Raw genomic sequence first — 16,631 nt, 5'->3', positions numbered from 1 at the left:
ACCTCAGCAGAGTCTGTAGACCCCTAGTAGAACAAGCAGGAGATGTGGGGCCCTCTGTCTGCCCTTCCTGCCTAGAGACTTTCCCAGCATCCAGCTAGCCAGCTCTGGGCAAGTCCCTGGAAACCTTGGAAGCCTGTGTGTGCCGTCTATAAATGAAATATGAATGATCTCTGAGGGTGGAATCAGAAGGTTAAGAATGGTGATGGATTCTTGGTCAGGGATGGGATCAACCACATCCCACACTCTACAGTGATTCCCCTATCCTGGACCCGAGTTCCCGTCTCAGGTCGCTGGGGCCATTGTAAGGAGACCTAAGAGTAAGACTCAAGCCCCGCAGTGATCTCCAGTTGGGGCTGGGGCAGAGGGATGCTCAGTCAGTAAAGGGCTTGCCATGCAAGCTCGAGGACCTGAGTTCAATCCCCAGGACCCAGGTGAAAACACCAAACAGTGCTGTGCTTGCAATCTCAGTGCTGAGGAGATGGAGACAAGCATCCCTGGGGTTTGGTAGGCAGCCTAGCCAATCAGTCAACCACTTGGAAAATGTGAATGGTTCCTGAGAAACAACCCCGGAGCTTTGCGGTATATAAATAAACACAAGAGCATGTGCACACATGCACATGGACACACACACACATACACACCACACATACACACACACAATACACATACATACACACCACAATACAACACACACACATACATACACACCACACATACAACACACACACATACATACACACCACACATACACACATACAACACACACACATACATACACACCACACATACAACACACACACATACATTCACACCACACATACAACACACACACATACATACACACCACACATACACACATACAACACACACACATACATACACTACAAACACACACATGGAATCAAATAATTTATTAATTCGATGACCTCCATCATAGACACTATCTAGGAAAAGAAGTTAAGCATTGTTTTATGTCTTACAACTGTATCTCCTCCTGATAGAGTTACTGACCTGCTCTTGAGCCCTTCTGTAGTGAATTTCACAAACAATGCTAACTTGATTCCAGAATTCAAGTCAAGAGAATGTGGACTGTAGTCATATTTCGTTTGTGTTTTAGTAAATGAAGTTTGCCTGAAGATTAGAGAGAAAAACAGCCCCACTGGTCAGCCTTACAGACCAGGCAGTGGTAACACCTCTAATTCCAGCAGCCACACTAGTTGCCATAGAAATCAGGAGATACATGCCTTTAATCCCAGCCCTGGAGAGGATTACAAAATAGTAGGAGACGGCTCTCAGTCAGTCCCATTCTGAGATCCTGGAGGGTAGGATCACCATTTTGGACTGAGGTCGAGGTAAGAGCCAGTGGCTGGATGTTTTACTTTTCATCTCTTCAGGTCAAACCCTGATTTCAGTTTATATTACTCGTGCTTCAGATGACTCTCCAAATCTGATCATGGGAAATACTACCAGCATTAATTAGAACCCAAGCCAGGAGCTTTCTTTGCTCCACAAGATGATGGTTGATTACCACCCAGTTTTGTTTTTGTTTGTTTTGGGTTTGGGTTTTTTGTTTGTTTGGTTTTTTTGAGACAGGATTTCTCTATGTAACTGCCCTGGCTGTCCTGTCATTTGCTCTGTAGACCAGACTAGCCTCAAACTCCAAGCTCAACTGCCTTTATCCCCTAAGCACTGAGTTTAAAAGACAATTTTATGTTTTTAATTTCACTTTTAAATTTATTGTATATGTGAGGACAGCTTGTGAGAGTCAGTTCTCTCCTACCATTTGGTTCTAACAGTAGAACCCAGGCTCTCAGGCTTTGTTGCTGGCAGGCACCTTTGCTTGCTAACCCATTCTGTCAGCCAGTTTTCTATGTTTTATAATTGATGGATAGCTGATAGGAAACTTTATTTTTAATCATGTTAGCCTGGGACAAGATTTTAATCAAACTGTGTACCAAGGTCTGCCATCTTTATTCAGGACCTGGGATCCTTTTCCTTTTCCCTTTTCTTCTCTTCCCCATTCCCTTTCCTCACTATTTCTCTCTCTTCCTCTTTCTCTCCATCTTTTTCCATGTCTCCCCTTCTCTCTTTCTTGATCTCTCTCTCTCTCTATCCCTCTCTTCCTTTCTTTCTCTGTCTTTCCACAACAACTAGACCACAGCTACTGGGAAGCCTCAGGCCTCTAAACTACAGGCACCAGTCATGCTGATATAGAGACAGTTGTTTTGTTTTTGTTAACTGACCTCCCAAAGGAAGAAGTGGAGTTGGGTCTACTAATCATCTGAAAAGAACTTTGGCCAGGTTTTAATTGCTTTTAATGAAGGTTATACATAATGAGAACATATTGTAAGCATGAGTCTGTTAAATCATTCACATAGTCATGACGGAGGATGTGCTGGGCACCATTTTCCCCATAGGTGTCCTGCCAGGAAATCAGAACCGTCATTTTGAATCTCTGTGAGAGATACCCTGACCTGTTCAGATCGTGGAACTCCAGCAAACAGAGGGACTTGGGGCTCTGTTACAAAAAGAAGTGTGGCCAATGTAGGTGATTGAATCACAATGGACATAGCACAGCTGGGACTTCCAACTTGCCGTGACTGAGAGGAGATTTCTCTGAAGTGGTTCCCTCTTGAAGCAAAGGGAACAGAGCTCACATGCTTCAGGTGTCTGCATGCAGCCTGTGGATGCAGCCTCATGTGGCCAAGGAAGACTATAAATGCGACCCCAAGCGAAATCTATAAATTTCAAACATGAGAACTTTTTCTTGAGATTCTTTGGGGGTGGGAGTGTGCCAGGCTCCACGCCCCCGTGTCTGCGCTCTGTGTGCTGACACCCAGTTTGCGAGCGTTGGGCAAGGGGCTGGAGGTTAAAACACACAGACAGAGAGACAGTGACATGGGTCATCCTTGAATTCCCCAAGAGTGCCCCCTTTATTGTGTTCAGGGGCAGATTATATAGAGATAGCCGTGCCCCAGCCAAACCCACCAGAAACCACTCTCCTGCCATCAGGAACTCCTGAAGGTCTCATGCTCAGAGCAGCTGTAGGCACGCAGATCAGGGGATTACAGGAAATTCAAGACCTGGGGTCTCACTGCTCCCAACAGGGGTGAGTAGTTTGGTTGTACAGGTCTCCAGCATGAACTTCACAGATCACAATGCCATATTGTAATTGTGATGTCGAAAACTTGGACACACTGCTAGGGGGAACCATCACTGTAGAGACACAGAGTCCCTTCCCTAAAAGACCAGAGACCTCAGCAAGCAGCAGTGTCTGCTGGGAGAAGCATGGGGAGCTCCACGACACGTCATTTTCCTGGAGAGTGTTATCGTGATTCATCTGAGGATACCAGCACATGACGTCAGAGCGTGCAGAAACAGTAAAGTCAAGTAAGGTGCTCCTAAGAAAGCAACTGTAGGAAATGTCTCTATCAGTGACACCATCTTTACACACAATGGACAACTTGTGTTCTCTCAGAAAGCAGGGTGGAGTGGATAATAACCTGTTTTATTTGTATAAAGGAAAAAAAACTATGTAGATGGAGGAAGACCTGAGCAAGTTCCAACTGGTGAGTTATTATATAATAATGAGGTTGCAGGAGGAAGCCCAGGTGGAAATGCCAGAGACTCCTCTGCGTAATTACGAATGGGGATCCGTGGCAGAGGCAGGTGGACGAGTGTTGAAAGCTTTCACACCTAGAGAAGAAGCAAGGTGAGGCAGGAATGGAGAACAGCAAGAGACCCCCCTGCCACAGACCAGAATCAAAGAAGCACCATCAGAGACAGACAGGTCGGATGAGCAGAAAGCAAGGCCAGCGTCTCAACAAAGGATGACGCACCCTTCAAAGAAAGGCCAAGCAAGGAGGCGATACAGTGAGAAGCTTGTCAAGAGCTGGCCAAAGGCCTACAGAAGGTCTGTGGTTTACAACACTAGAGGTGGCCCTTTGTGCTTGAACTCCGAGGTGCACTTACCCTTGTTGTGATGGGCATTTTTACCCTTCCTCACAGATCCCACCTTGTGTGGCATCATAGAAGGTTAAAGCTGCCAGGAACCCTTGCCACCTTATAGCCTAACATAAGCCAACAGACACAGCCATCAAGGTGGACCAAAATAATCTAATGTTTGTTACCTCCTTGACTTCATGTTTCCCTACTGTTTTATGGGCTAATTTCAAAGATGCAGGGGACTCCCATCCATACTGCTGTTGGAGCCAAGGAACCTTGAGTCTTGTCCCTCCAGGAACCTGTGCAGTCCCCTGCACACCCAGCAAATGTTTGTGCTAAAGCAAACAGCGGCAGTGAAGGAAGCAATTAGCAAATCTCTTGAGTTCTCCTTCTGATTACACCTAAATTCCAAAAGCTAGTTGGCTAAAATGTTCTTCCTTAATTAGAAGCAATTAATACGTGAAACTAGGTTTGCATTTCACAGGAGTTTACATTTCGCGATTGAAATCTCCAACTTCATTTACTAATGGTCTCTAATGACCTGTAATCATAAGGCACACACAATTACAGGGGGATTTTCAAAGTGTCGGAATGGAAGAGTGTCTGAACTTAGGAATTATTCTTCCATTGCTGAGTACATGGCCAGGATCTGCTGTAAAACACATGTCATGTGTACACATGCTTGCTCAAACACTTCACAGGAGCACATTGGTGACATTTGACCCCCTCAGGATTTCCCACTCTCAACTGTCATCCCTCAGCATCTAGGACCTTATAGACAACCTAAATCCTCACATGCTCAAGTCTCCTGTAGAATATGGTGTGACGTTGTCACACCATACATCCTGCTGCAGACTTCAACTCATCTCAACAGTACTTTTGCCTGATACAATGTAACTGCAATGGAAATTGTTATTCTGAATCATTAGGATATAACAAGGTAAAGGCTGTCATCTTCCATACATGATGTGGGAGTGTCATATATCAATCTGTTGATTTCATTGGTTAAGCAATAAAGAAACTGCTTGGCCCTATGGGTGGAGTAAACAGAACAAAATGCTGGGAGGAAGAGGAAGTGAGGTCAGACTCCACAGCTCTCCTCTCGGGAGCAAACACCTGAGAGAGACACCATGCCCCGCTCCCTGCTCCCTGGCAGACACACGCCATGAAGCAAGCCGCCAGGTTAGACATGCTGAACCTTTCCCGGTAAGACCGGTGCTCACAGATTATTAGAGATGGGTTGATCGGGATAACAGAATTAGCCAGTAAGGGCTAGGGCTAAAGGGCCAAGCAGTGTTTAAATGAATACAGTTTGTGTGTTGTTATTTTGGGCATAAGCTAGCCGTGCAGGCTGCCGGGGTGCTGGGGATGCAGCCCTGCTGCTCCTATTACTACACATACACGTACCTTTTTTTTTTTCAAATACTGTTGACTCAAAATTAAATAAATTCATGGGTGTAAAACCCACAGTTCAACGGCTCTCTCATCCCCTCTCCCCGAGGAAGACGTCTCTCTTTCTTTTCATTGGTCAAGCTAGATACTCCTAACACTAAAGCCTACTGAAATCCACCTGTAAGACACAAGGCTAGGGGAGGCCTCTTGCCTTAGTGTTTGCTGCACTAGCGTAAGAACCTGAGTTGAATTGCCAAACCATGTAAAAATCTGAGTAGGGCAGCACACGTCTGTAATCTCAGCGTTGAGGACACAGAGGCAGGAGGATTCAGCTTTTCCTGATCAGCAAGCTTCTGGTACCAATGAGAAACCTTGTATCCAAAATCAAGGAAGACCTCCAAGACTGTCCTCTGCTCCACATGCATGCATGCATGCACACATACATGAACACCTAGGCATACACATAGATAAAAACGTGAACATGCTTAAGCCTATCCCTGTGCAGCAGTGAAATGAAACTCCCTGTTTTTTGCTTGATGTGTGACAGGCATGCATCTCACGAGCTAGATAAACAGGGCTCATCTGCAGAGTCATCATGAGCCGGCAGCCGTGGGGGCGATTAGAGAAGATGAGGAATAGGTGGAGGTGGCTGATAGGAGCAGAGAGAGGCATCTGTGGAGTATGGAGGTGAGCTAAGCTGAACGAGCAGGCCTCTGCGGGGCGGGGGGGGGGGGGGGGGGGGGAAGGGGGGAGCCTTGACAGCAATTCCTCGTCACACAGCCAAGTCTTCTCATGCAAAGATGTTCTAAGATACAAGTGAGAAAGATGAGTGAAAAACAGAGCCTGTTTTCTTTATGTTTTAAGATTGATTTTAATTCATGTGTATATGTGTGTGTCTATGTGAGTGTATGTCATGTATGTGTGGCGCCCTTGGAGGCCAGATGACAAACCCAAGGGTGTTGTGTTCTCTGTCAGCTCCTTAAGATTTCTATTTAGGGCTTTGCAGACGCCTCTGTCCCCTCTCACCGCTTGCTGCAGCCATGGTCAACCCCACTGTGTTCTTCGACATCGCGGCCGATGGCGAGCCCTTGGGCCGCGTCTCCTTCGAGCTGTTTGCAGACAAAGTTCCAAAGACAGCAGAAAACTTTCGTGCTCTGAGCACTGGAGAGAAAGGATTTGGATATAAGGGTTCTTCCTTTCACAGGATTATTCCAGGATTCATGTGCCAGGGTGGTGACTTCACACGCTATAATGGCACTGGCGGCAGATCCATCTACAGAGAAAAATTTGAGGATGAGAACTTCATCCTGAAGCATACAGGTCCTGGCATCTTGTCCATGGCAAATGCTGGACCAAACACAAACGGTTCCCAGTTTTTTATCTGCTCCACCAAGACAGAGTGACTGGATGGCAAACACGGGGTCTTTGGGAAGGTGAAAGAAGGCATGAACATTGTGGAAGCCATGGAGCGTTTTGGGTCCAGGAATGGCAAGACCAGCAAGAAGATCACCATTTCCGACTGTGGACAACTCTAATTCTTTTGACTTGCGGGCTTCTTACCCACCAGACCATTCCTTCTGTAGCTCAGGAGAGCACCCCAGCCCCATCTGCTCGCAGTACCCTGTAATCTCTGCTCTCACTGAAGTTCTTTGGGTTCCATATTTTCCTCATTCCCCTTCAAGTCTAGCTGGATTGCAGAGTTAAGTTTATGATTATGAATAAAAACTAAGTAAGAAAAAAAAAGATTTCTATTTAGGTGTTGGAGGGATGGCTCAGTGGTTAAGAGCACTGGATGTTCTTCCAGAGGTCCTGAGTTCAATTCCTAGCACCCACATGGTGGCTCACAGCCATCTGTAATGAGATCTGGCGCCCTTTTGGGGCCTGCAGATATACATGGAGACAGAACACTGTAGACATAATAAATAAATTCTTTTTTTTTTTAAGATTTCTATTTAACAAGTCAGGTTTGATGGCACACACTTTTAATGGGAGGCAGATGCAGGTGATCAACCCCAGACTGGCCTACAAAGTTCCAGGACAGGCAGTGCTATGTAGCGAGACCCTGTCTTCAAAACAACAACGAAAAAGATTTTACTTTAACAGATGTACCATATGCTCTTCAAAGTGGCTGTGATTTAGCCTTGTCCATGTCTCCGCCCTTTCTATCACAGCCTGTTCTTGGAGGACAGGTGTCTTGTTTAGCTTGTTGTCAACAAACCTGGGAAGAGGGAACCTCGATTGAAGAATTGTCTCTATCACATACACTCCTTGGATAGGTCTATTCGGGCATTTTCTTGGTTGCTTATTGGTGTAGGGTCCAGCTTATTGTGGGAGGTGCCACACCTGGGCAGGTTTGTATAAAAAAGCAAGCTGAGTAAGTCACGAGAAACAAGCCAGAAAGCAATGTTGTTCTACAGCCTCTGCTCAAGTTTCTGCCTCAGGGTTCCTGCCCTGACTTCCTTCCCTGACTTCCCTCAGTTGGAGTGTGACCTGTAAACCTTTTCCTCTCCAAGAATCTTTTAGTTGTGTGTTTACTACAGCAACAGAGAAACCAACTAAGATAACAGGTAAGGAAAGGAGGAACAGAACTGGGTCCTTGGGTACTAATAACATATATTTTTCTTACAAACTTTATTGTGAGACTTCTTACAAACTGGGAGTTGGATTATGTTAGCAAGTGTATGGCAACATCTTTCTGACGACTGCAGTGGTATCTGGGAGGGGTAAGTAGTGCATAAGTCGAACGGCTGATGATTCAATAATCCCAGGAGGCGGGTTTGGGTTCGGCTCCAAGAAGAGGTTATCAGAGTTGAGAAAATCAGAGAAAGGCAATCATTTTGTCACGGCAGGGTCATCATAAGGGTTAGCAGGGTGATATCCACCCATGAACAAAAAGTGAGAGGGGTTGAAGAGATGGCTCCACAGTTAAGAGCACTGGCTGATCGTCCAGAGGACCCAGCCTCAATTCCCAGCACCCACATGGTGGCCCATCACTGTCTATAACTCCATTCTCAGGAGGTTTAATGCCCTCTTCTGACCTCTATAGGCCTGAGACTTGCTCGTGGTACACAAGCATACACTGGAGTGCCACAGGCACAGGAACTACTGTAGTGAGGGAAAGACAGAGAGAATAGAGTAGGCTTTTCATCTTGTCTTTCTCCCCCCGCCCTTTTATTTTATGTATATGAGTGTCCCGCTTGTATATATGTGCACCAGAAGAGGGTATCAGGGTTCTCTGGAACTGGAGTTACAGGCAGTTGTAAGTCACACGTAGGTGCTGAAAGTTGAACCCCAATCCTCTGCAAGAGCAACCAGTGCTAACCGCTAAGTTCTCTCTTTAGCCTTCAACTATTTTTAACATGATGATGATGATGATGATGGTGATGATGATGGTGATGATGATGATGATGATGATGATGATAATGGTGAGGATGATGGTGGTGGTGATGATGATGATGGTGATGATGTTGATGGTGATGATGTTGATGGTGATGATGATGATGGTAATGGTGATGATGATGATGATGGTGATGATGATGATGTTGATGGTGATGATGATGATGGTGATGATGGTAATGGTGATGATGATGGTGATGATGATGTTGATGGTGATGATGGTAATGGTGATGATGATGGTGATGGTGGTGGTAATGATGCTGATAGTGATGATGATGATGGTAATGGTGATGATGATGATGGTAACGGTGATGATGATGATGGTGATAATAATGTTGATGGTGATAATGATGATGGTAATGATGATGATGATGGTGGTGGTGGTGATGGTGATGATGATGCTGGTGATGATGGTGGTGGTGATGATGATGATGGTGAGGGTGGTAATGGGTGGTGGTGATGGTAATGATGGTGATGATGATGATGGTGGTAATGATGATGATGTGAGGGTGTGGGGGTGTACATGCCATGGCACATGAGTGGAAGTGGAGGACAAATTTCAGGAGTCACTTTTTTCCCTCTACTATGGACTCTAAGCACTGAAATCAGGACATTAGGTTTGCACAGAAAACACCTTCCATCTGAGCCATCTTGCCAGCCCTATCCTTTGATTGATTCCCAAAGACAACATCCTTATAGCTCACTCTAATTGGATACATACCAGAAAAACTAAAGCTGAGTGTGGTAGCTGATTGTAAGTCAGGGGACATATCAGAAGGTGTCACAGAGTTAACCCTGTAAGTCAGGTGACACAGCAGAAGGTGTCACAGAGTTAACTCTGCTGCGAAGGTTTCTGTCACTAGACACAGGAACCACTGGGGTGGTAGGAGAAAGACCCAGAAAGGGTGTTTCCTTTCTTTCTTCTGGGTTTTTTCTTTCCTTTATCTCCTCCTCCCCTTCTTTTGAGACACAGATTCTCTGTGTAGTGATGGCTATCCTGTAAATTTCTGTATAGACCAGGTTGGCCTCAAACTCAGAGATCGCCTGCCTCTGCCTTGAGTACTGGGATTAAAAGTGTGCACCACCACTGTCCCTTTCAGGGCCACACCAGGCAATGGTCCAAAAGCTATAACTACACCCTACCTCTTAGACTTCCTACCATTTTCTAATAGAACCAAGTTTTGGGGGTATGATTATTAGCTTTCTAAATTAACTTTACATGATCTAGAGTCACCTGGGAAGAAGCATTTTTAACCCAGAAAATGTCTTCATAAGATTGGCCTATGGGCCAGTCTGTGGTGGTGCACACCTTTAATCCCAGCACTCAGGAGGTAGAGACAGGCAGATCTCTGTGAGTTTAAGGCCAGCCTGGTCTACAAGTGCTAGTTCCAGAACAGGCTCCAAAGCTACAGAGAAACCCTCTTGAAAAACAAAACAAAAGATTGGCCTATGAGCAAGTCTATGGGGGCATTTTCTTGATTAATGACTGATGTAGAAAGGCCCAGTCCATGTGGGTGGTGTCATCCCTGGGCAGGTGTCCTGGGCTGTATAAGAAAGCAGGTCGAGCAAAACCATGGAGAGCAAGGTAGTAAGTAGCATCCTTCCATAGTCTCTGCCTTAGTTCCCCTCAGTGATGGACAACACCCTATAAGGTTAAATAAACCCTTTCTTCCCCAAGCTGCTTTTGGTCACAGTGTTTACCACAGGAATAGAAAGCAAACTAAGACATGGAAGATACTCAAAACCCGCACCATAGCATGGACGTGATAAGGAACCTAGAAACACCTTCAGACACTATATGGGGGAGTATGGACAGGAGCATGTATAGAGGATGTATATGCATCATATATGAATGAGTATCAAGTATCACGCTCCATGTGAAGGGCTTAAACATCAGATCTGGGTATCTATGGGAGTCTTGAGCCAATGGATTCCAGACTCTGGGCATCTTTCTGCTCCTACCACAATGGCAGACTTTTCTGAGGTGTTCTGCACCGGAAGAGATAAACCCAAAAGAATGAGCTGTGTGTCTAGCCCATGCACATTGTCTGAGGATTTAGGAAGGTTGCAGGTGTGAAGCCAGTCATACTGAAATGTTTCTGCTTATGGAAGTTAACAGAGCAGTTGCAGTGCAATTGAGCCTGCTCGCCCTCTATGGAATGCTTAGAAATTTAAGATGTATTGGAAAACCAGTACACCAGAATGATAACCTTACTAGCCTCCATGATTTTCTCATGTCCCAATGACATCCTTCCTATACCTTCAGATTTCTCAATAACCCAATGGAAGTTTCCCTGATCATTCTGGGCACCTTCTGGGCAGACGCAAGGGTGCAGGGGCCCAGTGCCTGTGAAGGGATGCAACACTGTCCACTCAGTGGATAAAAAGGGTTTCATGTGAACCATCACTCCTCCTGGGAGCCACTCAGATTCATAGCAAATGTCTCTAGTATCAAAGTTCCAAGTGGCCGGGCTGTGGTGGCACGCCTTTAATCCCAGGCAGAGGCAGGCGGATCTCTGTGAGTTCGAGGCCAGCCTGGTCTATAAGAGCTAGTTCTAGGACAGGAACCAAAAAGCTACAGAGAAACCCTGTCTCGAAAATCCAAAAAAAAAAAAGTTCCAAGAAAATGACATAAAACTCCAAAGTTATAACACAAGCACACTGGAAAGCTTCATTCTAGGGAAGTAATAACCACCACTAAACCTTTAAGAGAAGAGTCACTGGGCATTGTGGCATACACCTTTATTCCCAGTACTCAGAGGCAGAGGTAGGTGAGTCTCTGTGAGTGCCAGGAAAACCAGGGCTCTGTTAACAAAGAAGTGCTCTCTCAAACCTCCCTCAACCCCCTCAAAAGGGAGAGAAGAGCCAACGCCATAGCTGAGTGGCAGGGCAGTAGCCTACTGGACACAAGGAGAGGATTGAAATCCCCAGAGCTACAAAGGGAAGAACACCTTGCTTTGCATGTTGGTAGTGTGCACCGAAGACCGGCATGGAAATATCACCTATGAGATTTGTGACAATTTAGTCACCTGGAAGATTAGTAAAGTCTGGTATCTTCAGGGACCCTGTAACAGTTACTGACATCAGAAGATCTTCCAAGAGTCAATCAAAAAGCAAATCATCAGCTGGGCAGTGGTGGCGCACACCTTTAATCCCAGCACTCGGGAGGCAGAGGCAGGCGCATCTCTGTGAGTTTGAGCCCAGTCTGGTCTACAGAGCAAGTTCCTGGACTGTTATATAGAGAAACCTTGTCTTGGGGGGGAAAAAAAAGCAAATAATCTGGCTGACAATACGGCTCAATGGGTAAGGTAGTTAGTGGATACCTCAGTCTTTCTAATAGATTCATAAGAAAAGGAAAGCACTAGACAGTGAGAAGGCTCAGCAGGAGACCAAGCTCCCAAAAGAAGTTGTATTCTACTCTAACCTACACACACACACACACACACACACACACACACACACACACACACGTCAGGGTGGGGGCAGGAAGGGAAGAGAAGAGAATGCAGGAAATGACAAAAAGCACAAACAAACAACAACAAAGAGAGGCAGAGGATTATAGTCCCGTGTCCGAGGGGACACGACAGGAACAAAGGCAAAGGTCAGCGCTGGTACGAGGATTTCATATAACCACATCACTCACACAAAGAGTTTTCTATTCCGTACTGTATTTTCCTGAACCACAGTATGCAGTGTGCCCTGTGTTCTTCACTCGGCATTTCTCCTTGTGTTTCAGTGACGTGCATTTTGCATATATGTGGTATTTTTAAATTATCCTGCTCCAAACAATCTCCTTTCACATGCAGCAGTTTTCTTAGAGATTTGATGACTTCCCAGTCTTGCCCCCCTGCCCCTTCCAAGTCCAGTCCCTTCTTTCTTCTTCTCAAGCCGGCGTGCTTAGCCAGCGCTTCTCCCTCCATCTCCGGCAGGCAGCAGAGCGTTGCCCCGTGGATGTTGCGGTCCATGCAACTCTGTGGAAGATTCCTGCGTACTGTGTGGGACAGGGAGGCCTCAGAGCCCCCAGATGCTGCGTGAGGCTGGGCTGGGCTCGCGGTTGTCGCTACAAAGGGACCGCTGCACATGGCAGGCCAGCAGATGCCAACAGACAGCTTTTGTGAGTCCTTCTTCATGTTAATTAACTTTTGTGAGAACCTTCATGTTAATTAACTTTGCTTGGGCTTTCCCTCTACTTGAAAGCTTTGGAGTGGTTTGTTTTGTAAAATGCTTTGACTCCAGGGAGAGCTGCTTCAAGGGGGGGGGGGGGGGAGTGAGAAACAAAGAAAGGGAAAATTTTTAAGTGGGCTCTGCTTACCAGGAAATGTCTTCCCTTGTCTGCGTCTGTCCCCTCCCCCACCAAGGCTAGCTCCACCATCAGAGAGAATTTTAATGGCCCTTTTCTTACCCTAAAACACTCAACTAGAAGCAGACCTCCACGGCTGTGGGAGCCAGCTTTGAATCTTCCAGGGAACACAGGTGCATGTGTGTGCGCCCGCGCATGCGCCTCCGAACACTGCGTTAAATACAAAGTATGACCGGCTTTGGGACAACTTAACAGAACTCAGAGGAAAAGGAACACGGAGCTGGAGTTTCCGGGCCAGTTCGATTAATTTAAAAATGTGATCTTCCCAAGTCTCAGAAACTAGGGTGAAGTACAAGTCGGTGCTCCTGGGAACACGGTCATGGTTGTTGGATTGGTTGTTAAAAGTTCCGGTGAGGACAAAAGAAAGAAGCGAGCTATCCCAGCAGCCACCTGGCATTTACGGAGTCCTCTGCTTCCAGATCACAGATCTAACAATTTACTGAAAATGTTTTTGGTGTTTGTTTGTTGTGACATGGTCCATTTATGGAGCCCTGACTGGCCTGGAACTAACTCCCTGTAGACCAGGCTGGCCCTGAACTCACAAAGATTCACTGCCACTGCCTAGGAATTAAAGGTGTTTAGACAAGCTTGCTCACAGGGTTCCAGAAGGGAATAAGGATTCAGTGTGTGCCGACTAGTTTATGTCAGCTTGACACAAACTGGAGTCATCGGAGAGGAAGGAGCCTCAACTGAGAAAAATATCTCCTTAAGATTGCACTATATAGAAGCCTGTAGGGCATTTTCTTAGTTAGTGATTGATGTGGGAAGACCCAGCCCACTGTGAGTGGAAACCAGGCTGAGAAACCCTGTCTCGAAAAACAAAAACAAAAGCAAAGCAAAACAAAACAAAAAAGTGAGCAAGTCATGAGGAGCAAGCCAGTTAGCAGTACCCCTTCATGGCCTCTGTGTCAGTTCCTACCTCCAGGTTCCTGCCCTCTTTGAGTTCCTGTCCTGATGTCTGTGAAGAGACACGATGACCATGGCAACTCTTAAAAAGGAAAACATTTCACTGGGGCTGGCTTACAGTTTTCAGAGGCTTTCCAGTTTCCATTACCATCACGGAGGGGAAGCATGGAGGTGTGCGGACAGACATGGTGCTGGAGAAGGCAGCAGTGAGAAATGACACAGAGTGCCTGGATGGAACATCTGACCTCAGAGCCCACCCCCAGGGACAGACTTCCTTCAAAAATGCCACACCTACCCTGACGAGGCCACCCTTTCTGATGGTGTCACTCCTTCTGATAGGTTCCCTATGAGTCTATGGGGGCCATTTTCTTTCAAACTACCACACCTAACTTCCTTCAGTGATGAACAGTGCAGTGGGAGTGTAAGCCAAATAAACCCTTCCTCCCTGAGTGCCTTTGGTCATGGTGTTCATCACAGCAATAGTAACCCTAACTAAGACACAATATGATTGGTGTTTGTTTGTTCTTGTTTTTGTTTTGTTTGGGGGTGGGTGGTTTCAAGACAGGGTTTCTCTGTGTTAACAGCCTTGACTTTCCTGGAGCTGGGTCTGTAGACAAGGTTGGCCTCAAATACAGAGATCTACCTGCCTCTGCCTCCCAAGTGCCACCACTACCTGGCTGGGATTTGCTTTAATTTGTTTGTTGGTTTGCTTGTTTGCTTTTAAATACATTTATCTATTGTGTGTGTACACAAATGTACACACTTGCTGGAGGACAACCTGTGGGAATCCAGTCTCTCTACCATGTGGATCTCAGGGATGGATTCAGTCAGCCTTGGTGGGAGTGCCTTTACCTGCTCAGCCATCTTGCTAGCCTCTCTATTGGGAATTAGAGAAATATGATGATGGAGGAAGGTCATTGGCTAATAAAGGAACTGCCCTGGCCCATTTTATTGGTTAGAAGATAGGTGGGAGGAGAAAACAGAACAGGATACTGGGAGGAAGAGGAAGTGAGCTCAGAGTCGCGACAGCTCTCCTCTCCGGAGCAGACGCCTGAGAGAGACGCCATGCCCCGCTCCCGAAATGAAGCTCCGGCCCAGGATGGACATGGGCTAGAATCTTCCTGGTAAGCGCACCTTGGGGTGCCATACACAGATGATTAGAAATGGGCTAAATTAATATGTGAGAATTAGCCTAGAAAAGAATGGGCCAAACAGTGTTTAAAAGAATACAGTGTCCGTGTAATTATTTCGGGGCATAAGCTAGCCGGGCAGGCGGCTGGGGTGCTGGGGACGCAGCCCCGCCGCCCCAATTACTACAATATGATTCTTGATACATTCTGGCAAATGCTACCCATATGCTAATAATCTAAGTGAAACAGAATTCAAAATCAGTGAACTAAGTTTCTGACAGAAGAAAAGTAATAAATTAGGCTCTGTCATGGTTATCACCCACCCAAGTTATTGATGTTTGTAATGAGAACCTGCTAGACAGGGAGCCAAGGGTTTGGTGGTTACTTGCTGGGTTTCAGTCTTGCTGTGGTCTGATCTTTCTTTCCTATCCCCCTGTTAGTACCCTTTCCAAATAGGGATGTTTTCTCTACTCTTTTGTATATTGAAGGTGTATTACTTGGTCTAAAAAGAACAAAACAGGAGTTCATGGTTAAGAGATTGCCTGTGTCTCAGAAGCAACTTGATGTCTTTTGAACTGTGTTAGAACGGTTATGGAAGTGGAGACTTTTGGAGTTGATTAAATACAATCACCATTATGAACTGAACGTAAGTCTTTGGAGCGAAATGTGAAATGTTATGGGTTACAGTGATATATTTGAGTTTCAGGTTGCCAAAAGGTGAGCTTGTTGTAATGGTTAGTTCCAATTGAAATTCCCAGAACCTTAATGGGGAATACCTTCGGTTGTGTTGTGAGGGCTTTTCAGTAGAGGATTAACTGAGCTGAGGGACCTGCTCCGAATGTGGGTGGCATCGCCCTGTGGGCAGAGTCCTGGAACAAATATAAAGGGAGAAATGAGAAAGCCACCTGAGTATAGTCTGCCTTTTCTGCTTCCGAATGATCGGCGGAGATGTGATCAAGCAACCTTCTGCTACCAGGAAGGCTGGCTCTCAATCTAGTCCCACCCTTCCATGACTGACTGTATCCCCTGAAGATGAAACAAGGTTAAACCTTCCTGTCCTTGTTGTAGGAGCTGTGGGCTGTGTTCCTGCCTCCCCAGCTCCTGGTTGCCTGGCTAGCTTATGCCCCGAAATAACAACACACAAATTATATTCTTTTAAACACTGCTTGGCCCATTATATCTAGCCTCTTCTCAACTAACTCTCGCACCTGGACTAGCCCATTTCTAATAATGTGTGTAGCACCCCAAGGTGCGCTTACCAGGAAGATTCTAGCCTACGTCCATCCTGGGTCGGAGCTTCATCGCATGTGCCCCCAAGAGCTGAGCTATGGCGTCTGTCTGAGGCGTCTACCTCACTTCCTCTTCCTCCCAGCATTCTGTTCTATTTACTCCTCCCACCTATGTTTTAACCTATGAGGCCAAGCAGTTTCTTTATTACTTAACCAATGACCTTCCTCCATCATTTCCCCTTTTTCTGTTTAAACAAAAAGGAAAGGCTTTAA

At 46.0% G+C, this 16,631-nt stretch overlaps 1 pseudogene; it reads left to right on the top strand.

Moving 5' to 3' along the window:
* The first annotated feature begins 6,365 nt into the window (after positions 1–6,365).
* LOC121443405 lies at positions 6,366–6,918 on the top strand (annotated as a pseudogene).
* Positions 6,919–16,631: the final 9,713 nt, after the last annotated feature.

Source organism: Microtus oregoni, unplaced genomic scaffold, assembly GCF_018167655.1.
Source record: "Microtus oregoni isolate MIOR12 unplaced genomic scaffold, Mior012 000105F_ref0000443, whole genome shotgun sequence".
NCBI classification, from domain to species: Eukaryota; Metazoa; Chordata; class Mammalia; order Rodentia; family Cricetidae; genus Microtus; species Microtus oregoni.
Note: the sequence above shows the minus strand (reverse complement) of the source record. Positions and strands in the feature narration are given on the sequence as shown.